Source organism: Dromiciops gliroides, chromosome 2 (assembly GCF_019393635.1).
Source record: "Dromiciops gliroides isolate mDroGli1 chromosome 2, mDroGli1.pri, whole genome shotgun sequence".
NCBI lineage: Eukaryota > Metazoa > Chordata > Mammalia > Microbiotheria > Microbiotheriidae > Dromiciops > Dromiciops gliroides.
In genome coordinates, this window is record NC_057862.1 from 23,172,408 (window position 1) to 23,198,447 (window position 26,040).

Here is a 26,040-nt window from a genome sequence, read left to right on the forward strand (position 1 = left end):
CAAACACTTTTCACACAAATCAAATCAGATCTAAATAACTGGAAAAATATCAATTGCTCATGGATAGGCCAAACTAATATAATAAAAATTACAATTCTACCTAAATTAATTTACTTATTCAGTGCCATACCTATCAGACTACCTAAAATTATTTTATAGAGCTAGAAAAAATACTAACAAAAATTCATATGGAAAAACAAAAGGTCAAGAATATCAAGGGAAATAATGAAAAAAAATGCACAGAATGGTGGGTTAGCTGTACCAAATTTGAAGCTCTACTATAAAGCGGCAGTCATCAAAACTATCTGGTACTGGCTAAGAAATAGAGTGGAGGATCAATGGAATAGGTTAGGCACCAGAGACACTGTAGTAAATGACTTTAGTAATGTAGTGTTTGATAAACCCAAAGACTCCAGCTTCTGGGATAGGAATTCAGTATTTGACAAAAACTGCTGGGAAAAGTGGAAGAGAGTATGGCAGAAATTAGGCTTGGACCAACATCTTACAACTTATACTAAAATAAGGTCAAAATGGGTACATGATTTAAACATAAAAGGTGATACCATAGGTAAATTAGGAGAGGAAGGAATAGTTTACCTCTCAGATCTTTGGAAAGGAGAACAGTTTGTAACCAAACAAGAGATAGAGAATATTATGAAATGCAAAATGGATGATTTTGATTTTGATTACATTAAATTAAAAAGTTTTTGTACAAACAGAAGCAATGCATCCAAAATTAGAAGGGAGGCGGAAAGCTGGAAACAATTTTTATGGCCAGTACTTCTGATAAAAGCCTCATTTCTAAAATATATAGGGAAATAAGTCAAATTTATAAGAATCCATGTCATTCCCCAATTGAGAAATGGTCAAAGGATATTAACAGGATTTCTGATGAAGAAATCAAAGCTATTTATTGCCATATGAAAAAATGCTCTAAATTACTATTGATTCGACAGATGCAAATTTAAAAAATTCTGAGGTACCACCTGATACCTATCAGATTGGCTAATATGACAAAAAGGGAAAATAATAGATTTTGGAGAAACTGTGGGAAAATTAGAAAACTAATGTATTGTTGGTGGAGCTATGAACTGATCCAACCATTCTGGAGATCGATTTGGAATATTGCCCAAAGGGCTATAAAGCTGTGCATACCCTTTGACCCAGCAATACCACTTTTGGGTCTTTTTCCCAAAGAGATCATAAAAAAGGGAAAAGGACCCACATGTACAAAAATATTTATAGCTGCTCTTTTTCTGGTGGCAAGGAATTGGAAATTGAGGGAATGCCCATCAATTGGGGAATGGCTGGATAAGTTGTGGTATATGAATGTAATGCAGTTCTATTGTGCTGTATGAAACGATGAGTAGGAGGAGTTCAGAGGAACCTAGAAGGACTTGCATGAACTGATGATGAGTGAGATGAGCAGAACCAGAAGAACATTGTGCACAGTATCATCAACAATATGTGTTCAGCAACTGTGATAGACTAGATTCTTCTCACCAATCCAATGGTAGAAGAAAGTTCCAAAGGACTCATGATAGAAAAGGCTCTCCAAGTCCAGGAAAAAACAACAACTGTGGAATATGGATGCTGATTAAACCATACTATTTCTTTTGTTTTTGTTGTTGTTGGGGTTTTTTTTTGAAGTTTTTCCTTTTTGCTTTGATTCTTCTCTCATTACATGACTAATGCAGAAATATGTTTAATGTTATTATATGTATGTGTATATTATTATATGTATAATAATAATGTTTAATGTTATTATATGTATATGTATATATTGCCTGCTGTCTATGGAAGGGGCAGGGAGGGGAGGGATGAAGAAAAATTGGAGATTGGAAATCTTATAAAAACAAATGTTGAAAACTAAAAAAAAAACTGAAAGGGTAATAGGTGAGATGTATGCCTTTATTACTCTGCTTAAAGTAGTTACTTGGACCTTTAAATATATATATATATGAATAAGAAAAAAAAAGAAGATGACCAGAGTTCAAATCCTGCTTCATATACTAGCTGGGTGAGCAAGTCACTTAATCTCTGTCTCCCTCAGTTTCTTCAACTGTAAAATGGGGATAATTATAAGAGCACCCACCTCCTAGGGTTGTTGTAAGGAAGAAATGAGATAATAATTGTAAAAAGCACTTGTAGGAATAATAATATCATAATTAATTAATCAATCAATTCATTAATTAATTGATTGAGTGATTAATTAATTGATTGATATGTATTCCTTTACCTTTCCCCTTTAGTAACCTCTTTGAAACATCTTGTTGAGAATGCAATTCTTTACATTACTATCAGTCTAGGATAAAAGTAGAGAATCGGTATTACTGAATCATACCCTCTAGTACAACCTCTATCTACGTAAGAATCCCTCTACAACATACCCCATGCAAAGGATGGAGTCGGGGAGGAATCACTAGGCAGCCATCCATTTGGGGATAACCCCAATTGTTAGGAAGTTCTCCCCTAACTGCAGTTGAAGACTTTTCTTCAATGTCCACTTTGGGTTCCTGGTTCTGCCCTTTGGGCACAAGCGGGCTAAGTGTAATCCTTCTTCCACAAGGTCCTCTTCATAAAATCTTATAACACTGCTTTTCTAAAGCCATGGATCTCCTTCTAAGAGCTTGGCTTTCCAGTTGATTGTGACCCGGAAGCCAACTTTTCCAAGCCTATAGTCAAGAATGACCTTGGAATCAGAAGCAATTTCATTTTCATCAGTCTCACCTTCCAAGGAGAAAACAGTCACTGGGCAATAACAGGAAGGACTCACACTTTTCAAGTACCTTTTAATTCCTTAGGCTTACAAAGTGCTTTCTTCACAACCACCCTCAGAGGCAGGTCCAGGCAGACCTCCCTTTGTTGTGCTTTTGCATAGATAGTGTGTTGTTGTGGTGGTGGTTTTACAATTTGAGGGTTTGTGGCAACCCTTTGCTGAGCAAGTATATTGGTACCATTTTCCCAAGAGCACAGGCTCACATCACGTCGCTGTATTACATTTAGGTAATTCTTGCAATGTTTCAAACATTTTTCATTATTGTTATGTCTGTTATAGTGATCTTTGATGTTACTTGTAATTTTTTTTGCGGGGGGTGGCATGAACCACACCCCATAAGATGGAGAACTTAATAGATAGTGTTGTGTGTGTTCTGACTTCTTTTATTGACTGTCTCTCTCCCTCTCTTTATTTGTCCCTATTTCCTGAGACACAACAATATTGAAGAATATTACATAAACCTAAGTTGATAACCTCAGTTGATAAAGCAGTGGCAGAGTTTGAGAAGATTAACTCCAATCTTGAGAAAAGCTCTACCATGAGTAAAATGCTATCAAACAGCATCACACACTGCAGAGAAATCTTGCGTGAAAGGAAGAATCAATTGCAGGTGGCAAACTTCATTATTGCCTTATTTTAAGAAATTGTCACAGTCACCCCAATCTTCAGCAATCATCACCCTAATCAGTCAGTAGCCTCAACATCAAGGCAAGACCCTTCACCGGCAAAAAAGATTATGAATCACTGAAGGTTCAGATGATGGTTAACATTTTTTTAGCAATAAAGTATTTTTAAATTAAGGCATATGCTTTTTTTAGACATAATACTATCGCACATTTAGTAGACTATAGTATAGTGTAAATATAACTTTTATATGCACTAGGAAACCAAAAAATTCATGTGACTCATTTTATTGCAATATTCACTTTATTGTGGTGGTCTGGAATTGAACCCACAATATCTCCAGGGTCTGCCTATATTTCTAGCCTTCCTTTTACAGATTAGGTAACTGAATCTAGGGGAGGTTCAGCAATTTACCCATTGTCACTTGGTGTTAGAGCTAGCATTTGAAGCTGAACCTCTGACCCCAAATACTGTATTCTCTCTACTGGATAAGTACAAGAAAATTAAAAATAAAAGGTTTTAGCCTAGTAAGTTGCAAATCGGAAAATATATATACTAAAAAAAAAAAACTAATTCAAAAGGACTGTAAGGGAATTTGAACCATTTGAAATCTGTGTTTGTTCCAGGCCATGTGTTTCATTAAGAAGCATTCTTATGTCCATGTATTATGGATGGGCTGTTTTTAATGAGTGCCTTCTGTCTTTATGAGAGGTCCTACCCCTTTAATGTGCTTGAAAATGGCTTTCATTTACTATTTACTATACATATGTGAGTTTGGCTCCGTGTTCAGGAATTCAAGAGAAGTTCAAACTGCCTCATAAATCACACTCCTGCTTAGTTAAAAAAGAAATAACTAAAAAATAAACAATTACCTTTGGGAAAAGACATGAAAATAAGAGCCCAATTGATTAAGGTTGCAAATTATTCTTCCTTGGGGTGGGTACTGATATCTATCTTTTAGCATATGCATACACATACGCAGGCAATTTCAGTAATTCATAACCCACTGATTTGCAACATGGGACAGTTTAGCAGCAACCAGGACTGAGGGACAAATGCTCAGCAAAACCTTTCCTTCCCATAAAAAAGAAAAATATAAACAAAGTTAGCAAACATAGTGGTTTAGCTACTATATAACTATAAGTGACAGAAGTATATTTTTTTCTTCTAAACATTTGATAATCCAGAGTTATAACTAATTCCAACCAAATCACTCAGAAAGATAGCCTGAATTAATATTTTTGCTATGTCTTTAAGTGAATACGAAAAATGAATTTGAGTTTGCAGATGAAAAGAATACTTTATTACCAACTGCAATAAACCTTTGAAGAAGGTATGATTGCCTAATGAACATCGTGAGCATTCAGTAGACCCACAGAATTTCAGAGCTTGAAGGAACCATAAATATTTAATCCAGTGATTTTCAAAGTGTGGTTCAGCTCTTTTGGGAGATCTGTGAGGGCAAAACTATTTTCATAATAATACTAAGACATTTTAATTTCTCATACAGTAAATATGTATAAATGTAACCCATACAAACCCAAACAAAAGATCTTTGGGGTCCTTAGAGTGGAAAGGGTTCTTGAGACTAAAACATTTGAGAATGGCTGATCTAGTTCAACTCCCATCCTTCCACAGGTGAGAAAACCGAGGTCCAATGCCATACAGCAAGTAGCAGATCTGGGATTTGAATCCACACCTAACATTGTTATTTAAGGCAGTCACTGACAAAGGTTAGGTTCCCATGACCCTCCTGGTCAGTAGATGGGTTATTGTTAAGGTAAATAGTTGGTCCAGAAATATTATCAGGTTTTGTTAGAAAAGATCTGTCTCATTTTAAGAAGGAAATGAATGAGCTAGAAAGCCTTGGGGGGAGGGCAAACAGCATGGTGAAAGGTCTAGCTGTCATACCAAGTGAAGACTTCTTGAAGAAAATGTGAATGCCTGAAGCAGGTATATAGGGGGTATGATAATAGTTTCCAAGAATGTGAAGGGTGTTGTATGTATGAGAGAGAAGACTTAAAAAGGATTTAGAGGGTGGGCTGGTCCAAGCTGATGAAATTAACTCTTTACAGACCTATTCTGTTTGGCTTCCAAAAGGGTGGAAACTTGGGGATAAGTGGGGACAAGTGGCAGAAAGGCAAGTCCTGAGGGCAAGGAACCTTCCCAACAATCCAAGATATCCCAAAATAGAAAGGGCTAACACAACAGGCTACTCATAACTCAAAGTCCCCAAGCAGGGCCCAGATGATGACTCAAAGTATTCTGTAGAACAAATGTCCCATTGGTTCCTTGTGTTAAAACCAAACCAAAACAACACAGATGCCCCAATGAGAGAAACCAAAGATTAATACTATTACAAACACCTAATTGCACAAGAACTAGACCATTAATAATTCTACTTTGATAGTTTTCTAGACAAAACCATATTAAAATTGAACACTTTTGTAAAAGGCAGACGAAGGCACAAAGGAAAGTAAACTCTAATATTGCGATGAATCTCTACTTACCCAGCCAAAAGGGAAAAGGACCTTCATTTCCATTTTAATAACTTGTCCAAGCTTGCTTGTTAGAATGAGGAGTCTACCAGGTGTTTGTTGATTATAATCACACTAAGGAAAGAAATACAAACATAGAATATTTTATCATCATAAATAGAATTCTAATGCACTGTAAATGCTCTGCATTCATGTATCTGCAAATGAGTCCTGTCCCCTAATCCCATCCCTAACAGTGGAATATAAAATCCTAATGGGCAAGGACTGTTTTTTTGTCTCTAGGACTCATAATAGTGCTCTGCACATAATAGGGGCTTAATAAGTGCTGGTTGATTCATTAGCACATATTTATTGAAGTGAATTGACCATTAAAGAAGCTGACAATGTTTGGCCAATGAGAAGATAAATGAACCTACTCTACAGAGGCAAATATTTCTCACCTAGCCACATTTTGAGAAGTCAAGACAAATATTTTTCTGTTCATACATGTTTTGAAATAGAGAATGGACCATAGCCAGCTTCGGCCAGCACAAAAGATTTAAATTCAGGGAGTCACGCTGCTTGGAGAGAAAGGCTAGTTATTACTTGAACCCCTACTCAAGCCCAGCCATGACTCATGCCTTTCCTTCTTATCTTTCCCAACTACTTCCTTTGAGATAGTGGTGCAAGGTGGTCAACTCCTCAAAGCATTTTTTACCCTCTGGGAAGATAGGAACACTTGATGGGAATTGTAGCAACTGCTTGATTCTTCTCTGGGAAAAATGTTTTGAATTAGCACTAGGAAACTGAAAGGAAGTACTGAATGTATGAAACACTTGCAAACCACTTCACCCCAATCCCATCTGAGGCTACCACCAATGCCTCAGTCACCCAATTTCTTAAACTGAGTTATTTTAACTAAAACCCTTAATCAACTCGGATTCAATCAATTACCAAATCATGTCAATTCTATCTCCATGACACCTTTTGCGTCTACTCTTTTCTTTCCATTCAAATGTCCCCCTACTCTCATCCCCTCCAGTCTAGACTAATGCAAAAGCCTCCTGATTGGTCTTCTTGACTCCACCCACTTCCCTTCTTCAACCAGTTCATCACAGGCTGCCAAAATGATTTTTCTAGGGTACTGGGTTATTCTCTTTCTCAAGAACTCCCAGTACTTCCCCATTGCTTCAGGAATAAAATACAAACATCTCACTTTCACATATAAGATCCTCTATAGGTTGGCCCCCATCAATTCCTCCAGCTTTATTTCATATTACTCTGTTTTATGGACTACATAAACTATTCCCGAGACCCAACATTCCATCTTCTTTCTCTGTATTTTTGTACAGGATGGCTCCCATGCCTGGAATGCCTTCCCTTTCCTTGTCTACTTGGCAGAATTCTTATGACACTTCAGCTCAGATGTTTCTTCCCTCTGTGATGTCCCATATATATATTTTCTCTATAATATGTGTATTCTACAGACACACACATATACTTCTTTTTCTCTATCACTTTGCACTGTTCCTATTAGGATCAAATGGTGATAATGAATGTTTAATAAACATTTGTTGAAATGAACTATGATAAGCCTACTTCACTGGTCTCTCCTGCTATAGAAAAGGCAGCACAAGACAGAAGGAAAAGTACTATATTTGGAGTCTGAAGCCTCGGGTTTAAATTCCCCTCTTGTACTTACAAACTGTATGACCCTGGGTAAGTCACATCGCAGCCTGCAGTCTCCTTATCTGTAAAATAAGGGGATCACTAGATGGCTTCTGACGTTCTTCTAGCTCTTGACCCCATTATCTAGCATTGTTTACTTCTGAAATCGCTTTCTATGTAGAGAAGGTTTTCGTTCAGATTCCCCTGGAGTTACATAGGGATTGAAGGCATTTTTCTTTAGTAAATGGGAGGAGGGGTGTTGAAATTTAGAAAACAGTCAAAGGTTGTCAAGAATAGAAGCACACAAGGTACCGCATCCTCAATAATTCTCCCCCTTAGCCATTTTATATCTACACTTTATTAATAGGATGTAAGTTCCTTGATGGCAGGGACTGTTTTGCTTACTTGACCTTGTATCCTAATGCTTAGTACAGAGGTCGACACATAGTAAGCACTATCATTTATTCATCCATCCAGCTATCCATCCATCCATCCACCCACCTACCCACCCATTCCCTCATCCACTCATCTACCCACTCACCTACCCATCCATCCATCCATCCACCCACCCATCCATCCATCCATCCATCCATCCATCCATCCATCCATCCATCCATCCATCCATCCATTCATCCATCCATCCACCCATGCATCCATCTGATATCCATCTATTTTTATTTTACAGCATTGATCTATTATCTCTCTACTCATCTATCAATATCAATCATCTATTTATATCACCTATTGATTGATATCTTTCTCTATGTCCTTTCCTTTCAAAGAATAAAGATTAAACTTTTATCTCCATTTATCTTTATAAGTTCAATGAAACCAATGAAGGACTTCAATTTATGACCCAGGTGTATGTTAATTTCATCACTGTTTCTTACAGGCTGGGGTGGGTGTGGGGATAAGAAAGGAGTACTCCTCTCTTTGGACCCCACATCTCTCCTTCCATCCATGCTTTCTGCTCTTTGGCTCCCTCTCCTGGCTCACATGTCCATCTGACTTTCCAGGAGTATAATAAAAATGAGCTCTTTCTTCCCCTGGATACAGGTGACAAACACCTCTCTGCCATGGCTAAAATTCAGCTGATTCCCAGCCCGGAGTCACTGGCTATGACTGCAGGAATTCTGGTGCCAGCTTGGATATGTCTGCATCTGAAGGACATGGTGGACATCACAATCAGGTGGAAAAGGACACCTCTGGAAAGGTGACAGTTATTTATTCCAAGTCAAAACTGTTTGGACCCTGGTTTCATGAAACTCCATTGTGATGATACTGTTTCTCCTCCTGCCCCTTGGATTCTACTGCTGACTCCAATGCACTGCCTTTCCTGGGTTAGTTACTGGTATAGATAGTCAAAAGTATCAGATCAAAATATCACAGGATCCACCACCCCTTGCTCCTGGGTCTTTATAAATAACCGTATCCAGAGGAAGAAAGAGCTCATTCAACTAGAATTCATTGAGTACCAGCCATATATTCCTGGCATTGTGCTTGTACTGTTGCTGCTGTGAACTTTTGTGCTCAGATCAGCTCAATCTATTCTCACCTGAGCCTATGTCATGGACTAGTAGCCCTGGACAGGACTAGAGTAAGGGAGCAGGACTTTCTCTTCCTTGCCAGATATGCCTGTTAGAATTAGAGAGTAAGAATTCTTAATGACCTGAAGGGACCCAATGATAGATTTTAGGAAGTCTGTGAACTTGGATAGGAAATTTTAAAAAAATCTTCACTTTTCACTTACTTCCAAATAAAATTTGAACATTTCCTTCAATTATTTAAAACATTATTCTGTAAAGGAGTCCATGAAGCCAGAACCTTGGCTTCTCCAGATACATCAAAAAGATTAAGAACCACTGGACCAGAGGGATGTGGTGGCCCTACTGATGTCCATTAGGAAAACATACCAAGAAACCGCCAACTTCCAATCTTCACAAACAGGGCCCAACCTTTATCTCTGGTTTAATAATCCAATGCCCACACTAAGTATATTTCTACCTTCTGAATATTTTTGGAAATATTTAATGAATGATGGTTGATGATAAGCAAGCTGCTCTAATTTATTTAAGAGGCAGCAGAAAGCTAGGAATGGAAGAGAGAATAGGCTCCCTCCTCTTAAACCCAACCAACATAAAACCAAGGGGGCATTTTGGGGGTCACAGAAGTTGGGCTTGACTCATCTCTGTTACTTTCTCCCTGTGACTTGGGGCACTCATTTTTCCTCTCTGGACCTTCATTTCCACCTATTCCAGCTCCAGATTCTGTAATACTCTTGTATTTGCAATAGGGTATTTGCTCAAAATCTTCCCCATTGCTTCTAGTGGGGCGGGGAATGCATACTCTATAGCCTGGAATTTAAATCCTTCTCCATAAACTTTTCACAATGTCTGTCAAGATTCCAGGGCCTCCCTCCTGATCTGAACTTGCATTTAATTTTAAAATATATTTTATACACTTCCATGTGCACACATTGTTTTCCCCAATAGACCACAGGCTCTTTTAGGACAAAGTCGGCTCCATTTTCATTTCTCTGATTCCTAAACCAATGCTTGGCATATAGCAGACTTTTAACAAGCAAAAGAAGACTGGGATTGTGTCAGCAGAGGACCTAGGTTCAAATCCTGGATTTGCCACATGCTACTGGTGTGATTTGGACAAGTCAGGTCACCTTGTTGGGTCACTCAGTTTTTCTATCTGTGGAATGAGGAAGTTGGACCAGATGGCTTTTGATGTCCCTTCCAGCTCCAGAGCCATGATCCAGGGAGTAATTTGGGGATGGTTGTTCACAATTACAGCAGGAAGGCATTGCACAGTCTCCTTCATAGCCTGTACATGATGGGCAAGAAATGTTGGTAGTGATCAGTTGCTTGGGTTGGTGGTCTAATCTGTTCTCTCCAACTATACCTTCACCATGAGATCCTAGCAAAGTGAAGGTGAATAATTGATATATTTGGAGTCAGAGGAACTGGATTCATATCCTGATTCTGATATCTTAGTAGCCCTGTGAAGGGAAATAGTTTGCCCAGTCTGAACCTCAGTTTTAACATCTGTAAAATGGTAAAATAAGAGGGGATGTGTTATATTGGGTAGAGGGCTGGTTTTGGAGTCAGGAAAACCTAGAAGCCCTGCCTCTGACAGATAGGTTATGCAACCCTGTATAAGTCACTTAACTTCTCTAAGTTACACAAAGCATGCTGACCTGCCTTGGGCAGTTCCTTATACAGTTGCTGATCTTCCCAGGAGGTCAGAATAATTCGCTACATTGATAAAAATCACATGTGATATGATAGGGACCAATATTAGCCTGACATGACTTCTTTCCTCCTATCTGAAACTTGGCAAGACTTTACCTAGAAGACAATTATAGATTTTTGCCCCTGAGTTCTGATTGGCTCTGGCTTCTTTGACACAGCTTCCTGATCATCTCAGAGAGTAAATGACCAAGCCCCAGCCATGTGGAATCTAAGCCCCTCAGACTTGGTGAATCCCTGAAGACCAATCAGGTCACCATGTCCTTCACCATATCTTGCCCTGATAACCAAATGGAGACTATGGGGTGGTGGTGGTGGTGGTGAGGATGTCCAGAGAAACTAAGTATGATTGTATCCTTGTTGCATTTCCTTGCTGTTAAACCCCCTACTCTAGGGTGCCTTATTTCATCCCAACATTGAACTTGCACTTACGAGAGCTGTCTCAGACAAAGACCAATACAGATCTATACATACGTGTGTGCATCTGTGTTTGTGTATTTACATTATCTACCTCATGCTGTTTGTTACAACGAAAATGCTTTGTAACTCAAAAGGTGAGTTGTTAATAGCATGTGTTGGTTAAACCAATTCTGTACATTCTATGGACAATCCAAGGTTAGCCATGATTGTGATGAGAGGATGATAAGAAATGTCTTTAAAAGAATAAAAGAAAGCATCCAGTGGAATATATACACACAGCATCAAATACTTCAGAGATGTCTTTGTCTCCATATGGTGAGATATTTCAAGCGCACGTATTAGAATCTCAATAAACAGACAGACGTAGCAAATGCTGCAAACGTTGTTTTCCCTCAGTTATGTTACAGACACAGGGCCTCCTAAAAACAACCAACGGAAATCTTGAAAATGGAAACCATCGCAGGGTATTAGGTTGTGAATGTAATTTTGAAATTATGAAAATAAAACCATTCCACAAGGAAATGTGGAACGCCAGCCATCTGATTCTGATTTCAACGCAAAGGAAAGCAAGCCTTTGGCTTAAGAATGACGAATAGAGCTGTCAATGCCATCCATTTATAGCCCAGCGGAGAATACCACAAACCCACAAAATGTGCTTGGAAGGTGTGTATTGCATTTGGCACCTTCAAAGAAAAAGACAGAGAAGTCCCTGTGGCCACCTAGCTGAGGTAGCCTAGCCAAACTTGACTGGAATTAACTTATATTAGCCAACAGGGAAGGTATAAAGTTGCAGGAGAGACAACATTGGCACAACATTGGCACTGGAGATAGAGTGTTGGACTTGACCTGGGTTCAAATCCTGCCTAGGACACTTGCTAGCTGTGTGACTCTGGGCTAAATCTCTCTGTGCCTCCATCTCCTTATCTATAAAATGAGGTTAAGAATACCTGTAGGACTTAGCTCACAAGGTTGCTGTGAGGGCTTGATTAAATTAAGTACACAAAATGTTGTGCCAATTTTAAAGCCTTCTCTAGATTTCTGTTATTATTATTAGGGCCTAATTGAGTCCTGAGGCCTGGAGGAGAAAGGAGTGCATGGAAGGCATTTATTAAGCACTTTCTATGTGCCAAGAGGGCAGCTAGGGGGCACAATGGATAGAGTGCTGGGACTGGAGTCAGGAAGACCTGAGTTCAAATCCAGCCTTTGACACTTACTAGCTGTGTGACCCTGGGCAAGTCACTTTACCCTGTTTGCCTCAGTTTCCTCATCTGTAAAATTAGTAGTATCTTTGCCATGAAAACCCTCAAAGCAGTCATGAAGAGTCTGACATGGCTGAAAAATGACTAAAGAACATGTGCTAAGCACCCTGCTAATTTCTGCGGATGCAAAGGAAAGGTAAGGTAGTTCCTGCTCTTAGGAATTCTTATTCTGTTGGAGGAGAGAAGAGGATAACCATAAGTCTTCAAAACCAATGGTGATAGCCTTTTCTTTATCATCATTTTCTTTGGAAAAACACTATCTGAGGAATCATTCAATAATTGTTGTTCATCTTTCCTTTTCCAAGGAGACCAATGACATCATGAATGAGTGATTTGACAATGAGAAGGTCCCTGTTATGATAAGGATTAGACTTGTGATTTCAAAGATACCAGGAACTCCCAGGGGAGGATGGTTCCTCTGCCAACATATGTGGGTACATCTGTATCAGAGAGCTGCCTAGTGCACTTAGGTATGAAATGACTCACCCAGAGTCATATAGCCAGGATGCATCTGAGGCCAGACTTGAACACAATTCTTTCTGACTCTACCACACCAAGTTACATCTCTTGCCTCTACTGAATTCCTGAGATAGTTTACTATGATGGTGCCATGCCAAGAGTCATTTAATGGTGGAGAGGCAGACTCAACCCAATGGATGCAGGTCAAAACAGGGGCTCCAAAAAGAGCTAGCATTTATTCAGGATGCCCCAAGTCTTCAGTTTTAGAATACTAAAATCCAAGCCTGCACAGAGACCTTTGGAATAGCTCGTACAGCAACTTAAGGTTTGCAAAACACAGTTAGACATCTTATCTCATTTAACCTTCATAACAATCTGTGAATGAAGGGATTATTTTATCCTCATTTTTAAAGATGGATCAGCCAACACTCAAGTCAATGAGCACTTATTAGGTGCTTGCTATGGGCCAGGTACTGTGCTAAGAATATTTTTAATAAGGCAATGTTCCATTCCTGCCTTCAAGGAGCCTATGTAATGAGACTAATGGAGGTTAAGTGACTTGTTCAGGGTCACTCCGTTAGTCTGTGTCTGAGGAAGTGTTTGAACCCAGTTTTTTCTCTCTTCCTATTAGGTGCTCTAACCACTGCACCATGTAGCTCTCTCTAAATTTAGGGAATTCCTGGAGGCTCTGCTTTTACCCTGGGAAAATTCCCAAAGCTTTGTAAAGTCAATATCTCAATATTTCAAGAATCGATTATTTCAGCAATATTTCAACACTTCAAGAATCAATCATTTCCTCAATGTGGATGCTCCTGCTAGGGACATGTTACAGCCTCTCGGTGACACAGCAGGTCTTTGGACCATGCCTCTGATCAAAGTGGTGTTGAGCTACTCTACACTTGTCCAGAATGGCCCTTAGGGGACAGAAGCATCTTGGACTCTTCATTGTATCGAACCTTCCATAGCTTGGACTCTGGTGGCAGAGCCTTCAAATACCCAGAATCTTCCTCACCCCACTCTGAGCCAGCTGCAGCTCCAATGCCTACAAAAATTATAAGAAGTAACTGTAACCCCCAAGCTCTAGGCATTTTGGCAAGGATCCTACCAGTAACTCTGAGAAGGAAGAGCTGTGTTTTAAAGGGTTAGCATGGCACAGTGGGGTCAGAGATCCTGAGTTCAGATCCTCATCTTGCTATTTACCATTTGGGTTACATTGGAGAAGACATTTTTCTCCTCTGCTCCTCAGCTTCTTACTTGTAAAAGGAGGGTGATTTCTTTATCCCTTTTCAGCTCAAATGCCAAAATCCTAAGACAGAGTTCAGCCAAAACTCTATAGGCTAGAAGAGGGATGTGAAGTCCAACCCTCCTTCTTACTTCTGCATTCTAAACACTGGACCGATCAACCTTCTCTCAAGGAAGCCATTTTCCGGTGGGCACTAAAAATATGACTTATTTCACAGATGACAAGGGAATGGGGCCCTAAAGTTGTCCTGAGGCAGTACACACTACGGCCCCATAAATTTCATAATATCAAGTCATTTCTTCCTAGGTATTTAACGCCCTTAAAGACACAACTCCAGCAAAGTGGGTCGATTTCGACCCTGCAAGTTCAGGCCCAGATTGTAAACTAGAGTGTTCTGAAAATACCAAATTTTGATTTGTGGCTGTTAAGATATGCTATAAAATGCAAGCAGTAAAGCTTTACATTTATAGTCTTCCATTTTGTGGGTTGTGGAGCCTCTTAAACAAAAGTTCTGTGTCATCAGAATGACAGTTTGCATTTAAGCCCAACTTCTTCATGCAGTATTCCCTTGTGGAGGTGGAGGGGGTGGGGCAGCTTTATAAGTGGGGTATAAAACAATTGAAAATAATTACAAAAACTCAAATCATAACAAAGCAAGATAGCCAGTCTTCTGTGCTTGTAATAATTAGTGTTCTCTTTCTTTCTTTTTCCATAACACTATTCCCTGACCCTCAAAAAACAGAGATGTACATTCCCCAAAGAAATAATACTTTGCTATTGAGGTGAATAAAACCCAGACTAATCACTGCATGCTGCACGTAGCAGGCATTTGACAAATATTGGTTAAATGGATACGTTAATGAATGACAAAATTATGACCCTGGGGAGTCGCTGCTTTGTAAGGGTGTCAAGTTTCCTCATCTATAGAAGAGATTGGATGACAAAGTGTCAAGGTTCCTACTCATGCTTGATCTATCTATGAGCCTATGAATTCAATTCAACAAATATCTATTAAAGGTCTAATATGTAACACAACAAAGAGCAGCATGATGGCGGATGGGAGGTTGGTCTTAGAGTTAAGAAGACTGGGGCAGGGGGCAGCTAGGTGGTGCAGTAGATAAAGCACCAGCTCTGGATTCAGGAGGACCTGAGTTCAAATCCGGTCTGAGACACTTGACACTTACTAGCTGTGTGACCCTGGGCAAGTCACTTAACTCTCATTGCCCGAAAAAAAAGAAAAAAGAAAAAAAAGGAAGACTTGGGTTCAAATCTCACTTTGGTCAAATACTGGCTACATGACTCTGGGAAAGAAACTTCACCTCTTAGGGCTCCTGGCAATTCTGTAAGCCTGTAAGTTGGAAAGAAGGTGCTGACCAGCATTGCTGGACCTCTCGCCCTCCCAGCTCCACCCCTCACCCCCAATTAAAAAAAAGCGAAAAGCACTGAAGGTACAATGCTGTCTCCCCCAAAACAAATCCAGTAACAAAGCAGGCCTGAAAAACCCTTCCTTTCCAGACCTAAAGCCATATACAGTGTTATGAATGGAATACTGCAGTAGGAAGCTTCCATCTAGCTATTTAAAATAACTCATTATTGGTCTCAGAAAAGGTGTAGCAGGGGAATCATGAAGGAACCTGAAAAAGTAGCTTTCTTTCATTATACGTTAGGTCTCTTTGATTCGAAATTGCCTCCTCCCTTTATGAAAGGACCCTTTCCTTTCAGTAGCTCTCCAGTCAGCGGCTATAGCTGATGAGAATACTAGAATTGGATCTGGAGCTTAGGTTCAAGGACACTTGTTAGCTGCATGATAATCAACAAGCCACTCGATGCCTCTGAGTCTCAGTTTCCCTCTCTGTAAAATGGAGATAATAATGCTCACAACTACTTATCTAACAGGATCGTGGTGAGGGTCACCTGACATATAAGCACTTTATGTACCTCAAAATACTATAGAAATGTCAGCTACTAAGTTAAGTGCTTATTGGATGGAAGTGAGATCTTACCTTCTGCCTTCCCTGGGGGATGGCAGGAGAGGGAGTAGAGAAGGGGGTTTAGGGCAGGCTTCAGAGACTAACAAGGAAGAATATAAGATAGCATTACACCCTCAGAAGAATGCCAGGTTTGAAGCCAGAGGACCTAGGTTCAAATGCAGCCTCAAATACTTACTACCTGCATGACCTTGAGATAGTCACTTAATAGTCCCTGGGTCTCAGTTTCTTCCTCTATAAAATGATGAGACTTGAACTAGAGGAGGCAACATGGTGTGATGGAACGTGTGCTAAACTTCGAATCGTGGCACCTGAGTATGAAACTCCATTCCCCATTTGGATACCTATGTGACTTTGGGCAAGTGGCTTAATACTCCCTGGGCCTCAGTTTCCTTCTCTGTAAAATGGGGAGTGTTGAACTAGAGGATCTCTAAGGTCCCTTATCACTTCTTAAATCTATGATTCTGAATTAGAACGAGGAAGAAGAAAATTACACATGCCTGGACCAGAATTAGTGGAAAGGATGTAAGAACAGACTCTGTCTTCTCTTTCTCTGTCCCTTCCATGGTTCTCCCCCTCTGGCAGGGCTCAGTTCTCTCCTTCCACCTTTTCTAATGTTGGTTACTTTGAGGCAGGAATGCCTGCATGGATTTAGGTCAAGGTAGAGCTACCTGGACATAGGAAAAGCAATTGAATTCCATCTCTTTTAAAGGAATCTTTGTATGATCGTGTCTTGGGGATGACTCCTAAGACTCACATCCTCGACTTAACAAAGGTTGTTTTGATGGATTTGTATGTTTGTGCAGAGCCAGTAATTTCCTGTATGGTCATTATTGTTGCAAACCCTCATTTCAATAATCTCCTTTGACTAAGATCATCTGTTTACTCAGTGGGACTCATCCCACTGTGTACAACCATCTACTGGCTGTCTTCAGGACCTTAAGAGTTACTGACTCTGAAAAGTGTCAACAATCTTTTCCTTACATCCCTTCCCAGAACATTTTTAACAATGGTAATCTATTTTTCCCCAATCCACAATGCTATTTTGTACGAAGTATCATAAACCATAAGATTACACACCTAGAGGTGGAAGGGACCTTAGGGATCATTCTGAGAAGGGAAGAAACTGGGCCTTAGAGAGGTTAAGTGACTTGCCCACAATAGAGCCAGCTTAAGACCCAGAGTCCAAGGGCCCCAGGCATAGCAGCCCCACCCAATTGGTTCTATTTACAATCCTACCCCATTGGCCATCACTGAGAGGAGCAGTCTCCATGGAGAAGGGGTCAACCATACCTACCACATGCCAACCAACTGTCACCCACAGGGAAGGCAAGCCAGACTATAGAAAGAAAGAAGGCACCCTAAGGGTTAAATAGGAAATGGCATGTGCCAGGTGAATCAAACTGCCACCACCACTACCACCACCTTGATCACAACATCCCAATCAGACCATGATGGACACAGTTCAGGACCGGAAGTCTGAGCACTCCTAGAATAGCAACACCGCCTCCATACCCTGACTACTGCAAGGCAAGCAACCCCTCTAGAGGTGACCTGAATTTCTTTAAGACTCAGAAAATAAGGTTGTCAATGACAAAGTGATCGACAATATCTTATGGTTCAACATCAGAAATGGAAACAGTTTAATCAATTGAAATTACATTAAAGAAGAAGCATCCCTATATGCTTTGCTGTTGCATCCTAAAGACCTTTCCACATGATTTCCCCCTGAAACCTTCCACATGTGTTGTAACCCCAAATTAGTATGTGAGTCCCTTGAGAACAGGGAGAGTCTTTACTATTTGTATCTCCAGTGCTTAGCACAGTGCTTTGCGTATAGGAAGTACTTAATAAATGCCTTTTCATTTATTCATTCACTCATTCTTCAAGGGCATAATGATAAAGCCAAAATTGAATTTGGGTCTTGTGATTCCCAGTGATCTTTCCTCTACACCACAATGAAAAAGAAGTGTTTAAATCAGACTATGGGAAAGAAGCCTCAGATCTCTCAGAAAAGTTTCTTTCCTAAAGTTCTCATTCATCTTTATTACAAAAATGATAGATTGCTTTCCTGGATAGTATAAAGTTTTGTTTGTTTGTGTGTTTGTTTTTTGGGGGGGAGTATATAGAGCAAGTACTACAGATATTATTATCCTTATATCACAGATAAGGAGGCTCAGTGACTTTGAATGACTTGTCCATGCTCACGCATCTTGTAAGTGTCTGATGTGAGATTTGAACCTAGGTTTCTCCTGATTCAATGCCCAGACCACTATCTACTGCACCACATTGCCTCTCATTTGATTCCATATGTGTGTGTGTATATATATATATATATATATATACACACACATATATATACACATATATACACACACATACATATATACAGATATATGTGTGTGTATGTATGTATATATATATATATATATTTCTTTGTAAAACTCAAAGCCCTACAAAATTCTTCTTCCTCATCCTCCTCCTCTTCTTCTCCTTCTCCTCCTTTTTCTTCATATCCTATGCTTATTTATTTCATATAATAGCTATTTGGGCTGTTTTTTCCAGTCTTCCTATGAAAGGCTTTTGGGGAGCTAGACCTGAGTACTAGACATTTATGTAGAACAAGTAACCAGTACAGTGTCTGTATAAAGCAGGCACTTAATAGAGATTTATGGAATGAATGCATTGATAGTCAATTCAATTGAAAGAGTAAATAATGAACATTGGGATAATTATGCCCAGCAGGTTTTTATATTTTAATTTCAGATCGTTTTTCATAGGGTCTGAAATTTAGAGTTTGAAGGAACTTAAGAAACTATCTTAAAACTAAGCAGTTAGCCTGGGAGTGACAGGGTTCTTTCTCCTGCCCCCCAGACCATTGGTCCTGCCATCAGCCCAGCCCACACAGCCATCAACCAGGGAAACAACTCCAGTTGAAGAAAGGCCAGCCATCCTGACCAGCTGTCAACTAATTGCCACACCCAGGGTAGATACGACAGTCTGGCTGAAGCAATAAGCCTCCCAGAGGAAGAGATAGGAGGCAGAATGTGCCAGAAAAGTCAAACTGTCACCACCACCACCACTGCCATCTTCCCATAGACCTTGATGGTGAAAGCCCAGGACCCTGAACCCAGAGCTTTGGAACTAGCAGTGCTTCTAGCCCCATGCCCTTAGCCATCCTCCTGGGAAGTAGCCACTGTGGAGATGCAGCCTGGATCTGCTCCTGCAGGGACTGCATCTACAGCTACCAGAGACCCAGGAAAGGAACATCTTCCCCCCAAAGTCCTTGACCCTGTCTCATGGCTCAATATCACAAAAAGATACAATTTTATGGGTGGAAATAACACGAAAGAAGAGGCATTAGCCATCTGCTTTGCCTCTGCACCCTAAGAACCATGGAACCTTTCCATCTGATTTAGAGGTAAGCTTTCCAAAGATCACAGGATCTCTACTTTTGTACTCTTAAATCTTCAGAGCTCAGCTTGCCACAGGAGGCAATCTGTCACTGAAGATATAACCGGTAAGAATGGCTGGACTCAACCAGAAAAAAAAAAGTCACTGCTGAGTGTGGTACTAATATAAAGGTCCTTAAGGATCAGTATCTCAAAGAGGAGAAAGATGCTAGCTCTTGTTCACGTGCACATATGCACACAAACACACATGCACACATATTATTTCAGTGAACTTTACAACAACTCTGTAAGAAAGGTACTACAGGTATCATTTTTTTTTTTTACAAATGAGGAAACTGAGTTTCAGTGACTTCCCCAGGGTCATACAACTACTAAGCATCAGAGGTCACATTCAAACTCAGATCTGGCTGATTCGTGGATGTGTTATAGCAGAGTATGAATGATCACTTATTGGGAATTTTAAAATGAACATTCCTTTTGAGTATGGGTTGGACTAGGTGGCTGCCAAGGCCCCTTCCAACTTTCTAATTCTGAGCTAAAAGTTTATCTTCCACACAGTACTGGAGAATACAGTAAGTCTTCAATTTGAAAGAAGCAATTCAACACTGAGCTGGGCAAATTCATTCATCCATCTATTTATTTATTCATTTATTCATCTATTTATCTATTCATCTATTCATCCATCCATCCATTCATTTATTTATTTGTTTATTTCAGGGCAATGAGGGTTAAGTGACTTGCCCAGGGTCACACAGCTAGTAAGTGTCAAGTGTCTGAGGCGGGATTTGAACTCAGGCCCTCCTGAATACAGGGCCAGCACTTTATCCACTGGGCCACCTAGCTGCCCCTAAGGACAAATTAATTTTTTTAATTGCATTTAGAAAACTGCCGAAAACATTTTATTGTAAACAGAAGCAAAATCTTTTATCCTTACAAAATCTAAATTTAATTTTTTAAAATCTTTTGATCAGTGACAATAATTAAAGCCTTAAAATTATGTTGGCACTGTTTGCGAGCAGCAGCACAAAATGAACTCTGGCTTCAGAATTCCAAGATTCCTTCTCTGCTTCAGGAGCTATCTACTGCACAGACTCAGCAACCCAAGACTTGGAGAATGCTCCTGTTGGAAGAAAGACAACATCCCTCAGCCCATCCCCCTTATCTCATATGTGGGGAAGGTGCAGCTTCCCCCTGGATCCAATTCAAAGATCTGTTTGCTGAAACCTGGAATTTCAGAAATTCATGAGGTCTTTCCCCCTTTCCTCTCATATCATTGTAGAGAGTATCCATGTTAAAATATTGTCAGTCACTTTTCTTATGTAATCCCGCCTCTCCCCAAGGTGCAGGTTGGTTTTGCTGGGGGAAGGGGCTTTGTTACTTTCATTTGTATTCATGTGTTTTGTTTGGACATTACATGTACTCACAGATTACCTCTACATTGTGAGAGGTCTGTAAAACTCATAAGCTGGTGACTTCCTTATTACTGTCTAGGGGCAACACCATCCTCCTAGTATACCATGATAATAACATACTTCTCACTATTTCTCACCCCTGTAATTATTCTGTTGTCAAGACCTATCATCTTTGCAACATCTCCCCAATACACCCCTTCTCTTCTCTGACACTGCCAACATGCTAGTGAAGACTTTCATCACCTTGTACTGAGATTATTGCAATGGCTGATGCTGGGTATGCCTGCCTTAAGTCACTCCCCACTCCAATCCAACCTTCATTCAGCTATTGGAGTGATTTTTCCAAAGCACAGGTCGAACCAGTCACTTCCTCCCTACCACATCCACACATACAATATACTTCAGTAGATCCTAATCAAATAATATAAAATACCCTTTTTGACCTTCAAAGCCCTTCATAAACTAGCACCTTCCTACTTTTCCAGTCTTCTTAAACCTTACCCTCTGACACAAATTCTTTAATCTACTGATGGTGATCCCTGAACCAGACATTCTATCTCTTGACTCTGGTCATTTTTTCTGGCTGTCTTCCATGCCTGTAATTCTTTCCCTTTCATCTCCACCTACTGGCTTCCTTTAAATCCCAACTAAAATCCCACTTCCACAGGAAGCTTTTCCCAACCCCCTTAATTCTAGTACCTTTTCTCTGTTAATTATTTCTTATCTATTCCTGTATATAGCTTGTCTATACATTTTTGTTCATTTCTTGTATCCCCATTAGACTGTAAGCTCTTTAAAGGCATGGGCTGTCTTTTGCTTTTTTTTTTTTTTTTTTTTTTGTATCCCTAGTGCTTAGCACAGTGCCTGGCCCATAGTAGGTGCTTAATATTTATTGAATGACATTATCCATCCATTCACCCATCCATCCATCCATCTATCTATCTACATACATATATAAATGCCTGATTCTGTACCCTAAATCTGTAATGGATAGCATGTTTTATTATTGGTCCTCTGGAATTATGAACGGTCACTGTATCAATCATAGTTCTTGTAGTTTTCAAAGTGTTTTGTCTTTAGAATGTTGTTATTATTATATAAATTATTCTCCTGGTTCTTCTTATTTTTTCTTTATCAGTTTACTCCTGAGGGTCAGACCTGTGACCTATATTGAGCAACATAGGGGGAGAGGGACATGATTTTTGATTGACTGACAGAATCTGGACACGGAATACATCTGTTAGGAAGTTTGCTGGAGTCACTCAGAGAGATCAGAGAGAGAGAGATGGGTCAGGAGAAGTGAAACATGGATTTATGAACGGCTACAGGAGCGTCCGGAGCAGCAGATGAGATGGGAGCCATGTTCCTTAACTTCCTAGCACCATAGGGACAGGGCAGCTGAGAAAAGACTTGCCCAGTGGCATTGTTCCCTCTTTCAAGGTTTGAGTAGAGATCTTGATCCCAGTAGAAGAGTTCATTTACATTTCAATGCAGCGTATTCTTTGGGCATATTCTAATCTGTACCACATTTCCAATTTCTGTTTGCTAGTTTCTTTGATAAAGAAATTACTAGCAATTCATACTGGTCTTTTGTAGAACCAGTATTTGGTGTGAAGTGGGCTAAGTTGGCTGGAGTATTGGGTAAGGGCTACCTTTCCCTCTAGAAAGCAATTAGGGAAGCATTTTGGTTTATTCTGAACCTCAGGTACTCCTAAACTAGAGATATTTAAGTGGTGAGAGATAGATATGCATTTAATCCAATATCTCTTTTGGGGAGAGGAGAATTTGCCTAGCCTCAGCAGACTTGTATCCTACCTCTCTCCCCCTTCCTCACTCCTGACTAGGCAGTTAGTGGTAACAAGCATGACCTTCCTACTTTCAACATCAGTGGGCTAAACTCCAGATGTCTCTCTGTGCCACTCCTGGCCATATTTATATATTAACCCCACATAGGCATGTCTTACACTTTCATTATGTCACTTGATCCTCACTACCCAGTGCAGTAGTTACTCCATTAACCCATTTACAGATGAAGAAACTGAAGCTCAGGGCAGTAGTGACTAGCCCTGGACCACAGTTAGCTCTATATGATGAGATGTGATTCTAACCTGAGATCTTTGACTCCAAATCTCAGGTTCTATCAACAATTTGACAGGGTCACCTCTATTCTATGATGAGGCATCTTTATGGATCACTAATAATTATAGGATTCTTTACCAATGAACTTGAAGTTTGGCTGCCAGAAGTTTACATTGGTTTCAGTTTAATGCTATACATATTTATTAAGGGTATACTAGATATGATAGTCACTGTGACCCTTGGTGAGTTCCTTAACATATTTGCCTCAGTTTCCTCAACTGTAAAATGGGGATAATAGCACCTTCCTAGGGTTGTTGTGAGGTTTAAATGTGATAATATTTGGAAAGTGCTTAGCACAATACCTGGAATACAGTGGGTGCTATATAAATATTACCATCACTACCAATACTACCACCATCGCCACCACTGCCACACTACTACTACTGCTATTACTACTGCTGCTGCTGCTGCTACTACTACTACTACTACTACTACTGCTGCTGCTGCTGCTGCTGCTGTTATTGTTGCTATTGCTACTGCTGCTACTACTACTACTACTACTGGTACTGCTGCTGCTGCTGCTGCTACTACTACTACTACTACTACTACTACTACTACTACTACTACTACTACTACAGCTACTGCTTCAGTGCTAAGAAAACCGAGACAAAGACATCTAACAGCCCTAGCCATCAAGGAGGTTACATTCTACTGGCGGAAAGGGGAAAAACATTCCACATATGTAAACACATGCGATTTCAATAAGGTGAAAACATTTTCAAAACAACAAGAATTGAATAAGCCATGGTTAGGTTAGGCAAACAAAGCAATCCAAAGTAGAAACAAAACAACAACAACAACAACAACAACAAAGCAAGCCAAAGGAAGTTACCTACAAGGGACAACAGTTAAAGTTGTTGTTTTCGAGAAAAGTAGCTAACAATCAACTAGCTTTTGTTAAGTAAGACCACACTTCGAGAAGAAGGGTTTTAAAGGCTTTTAAAACAACAATAATAACAAACCAAACCTGAAGCAGCCCTAGCCCTCCAATGGCATCCAGGGGATGCCACATTTCTACAGATGATTAAAACCTATCTTGCCATACACACACTTATGTAGAGACATGTATTTAAAATGAAGAAAGCTTTAATAAGAGATCATCAGCAAGGAGCTTTCACGGGTCGCGGCAGCTGAGATATCCCTTCAGGGGGCTCCTCACCCCATCTCTCTGTCACCATCTCATGTCACAGCCAGGTAAGTCCTTGCTGTTGCAATGCTTTCAAGTTTAATTATACAGCCACGATTTGAAGAGGAATGTGTTCAGTCACAGAAACTTCATAAACAAGGGTAAGGACGACTTTAGTTTGTAACTAGTGAGTTTGCAAACTTTTTTTTTAAAGTCCTGAAACCTTAGTCCTCGTTCTTCTTCCAGGTCCCCAAAGGAGAGACCAAAGTCTTTCCTGAGCTTAAACCTTTTACAGCCTTGTTAGTTTCCAAAACTAACAAACGAAGGAGACACAAGTCAGCTCTTCAGTGGGGGGGGGGGGGGGTGGTGGAGTGCGCTGGGGTGGGGACTGGTGGCCAGAGCAGAGCAGGCAAAAACACTGCGTCCTAGGACTTGGAGGTGGAAGGGACCCTGGGAGACCCTCGATTCCAATCCTCTCACCATGACAAAGAAGAAAGAGCGGACTAAGGTTGGCAAACCTGAAGCCTCAGAAAGAACATCCGCTCTGATGTATTCCTGAGGGAATGACAGCCTGTCCGTTACTTTATCCGTGTGTGTGTGTGTGTGTGTGTGTGTGTGTGTGTGTGTGTGTGTGTGTGTGTGTGTGTGCGCGCGCCGAGATCTGGTCCCTCCCTATTCAGAGGCGCGCATCCACTTACCAAGAAGGTCAGAGCAAAGCTCCCAGGTCCGCTGCCTGTGTCCCGGGCTCAGAAGGCAGAGTTCCCAGTGGAGTCCGGGGTGCTCGTTTCCCAGGAGTTTTGTATCCCCGGGGGCTTAGGAGGGGTGAGGACTGTCCTCGTACCTCTGTCCTCTCCTCCAGTCACATGGGACACAAGCAACCCCCAGAACTCCCTGGTAACTCTCGCTCCGCCTGGGGCTACCCTGGCAAGGACACCTGGGGAAGAAGGTGCGAGCAACCTCGAACCCTACCCTCCCTCGGTCGCTGGGGTGCGAACCCAGCCTCCCCTCCGCGTCCCTTCTGGGGCAGTTGCGCTCACCTGGTCACGGTCCGGTGCGGGTTCGCACCTGAGCACCAGCGGGATGCTGAATGCGGGATGAAGGATGCGCTCCCAGGTAGGACCTCCCCGGCTGCCTCCGGGGCCGGCTACGCGGGCTGCTGCGAGGGCTTTGTAGGCGGTATCCAGAGAGGCCGCCCCGGGCCCCTCCTTCCCCAGTTCCCCCGCCCCTGCAGGCCCCGCCCCGGGTTCCACCCCTCCCCCGTGCGGGCCCCTCCTCCCCTTGCCGGGTGAGCCGAACCTGCACCTCCTTGGGAGCCGTTGCTGTTGAGGGCCGGGAGTCGCAGCCGCGGGCACGGGCACAGTCACAGTCACGTGAGCCCGACTGGTAGGGCCACTGCCGCGGCCCCCTCCCTCCCGAGGAGAGCCCAGTGGGCACCAAGACGTTCCAGTCTTCCAGCTTGGCTGTGGGGTCCTGGCTGCTGTTGGCCCACTTGGCGGGGAACCCCGCCCAAACCCAGGGACTTAGCCACGGGTGGGATGGTAGAGGGAGTGATGGGGGGGGGGCAGGGAGGGACAAGCGAGGCTGGGGGGGGGGGTGGCAGGGGAAGGAGGGCAGAGAGGGATGGGGGCGGGGAAGGAGTGGAGGACCGAGAGGGAGAAGAGGGATGGGAAGGAGAAGAGCAGGAATGGAAGAGGATCTAGCAGGGCGGGGGGGCGGGGAGAGAGAGAGAGCTAATAGAGTTAGTTCAGTTGCCTTGTTCTTAAGCCTCCTTGGACA

General features: G+C 41.2%; 1 protein-coding gene across 2 annotated transcripts in view; it reads right to left on the bottom strand.

Annotated features, from left to right (window-relative positions):
* The window catches only part of RHOBTB1 (Rho related BTB domain containing 1), a 176,343-nt gene extending 150,910 nt beyond the window's left edge, over window positions 1-25,433 (bottom strand). Inside the window, exons 1-2 of one of the 2 annotated variants that reach the window (XM_043985833.1) lie at window positions 25,302-25,433; window positions 5,914-6,015 (exon numbers count right to left, since the gene is read on the bottom strand). The gene's annotated coding sequence lies outside the window, so the exon portion shown is untranslated. Of the gene's footprint in view, window positions 1-5,913; window positions 6,016-7,582; window positions 7,599-25,301 lie in introns of those variants that run through there. The other variant, XM_043985836.1, reaches the window with a different exon arrangement.
* Window positions 25,434-26,040: the final 607 nt, after the last annotated feature.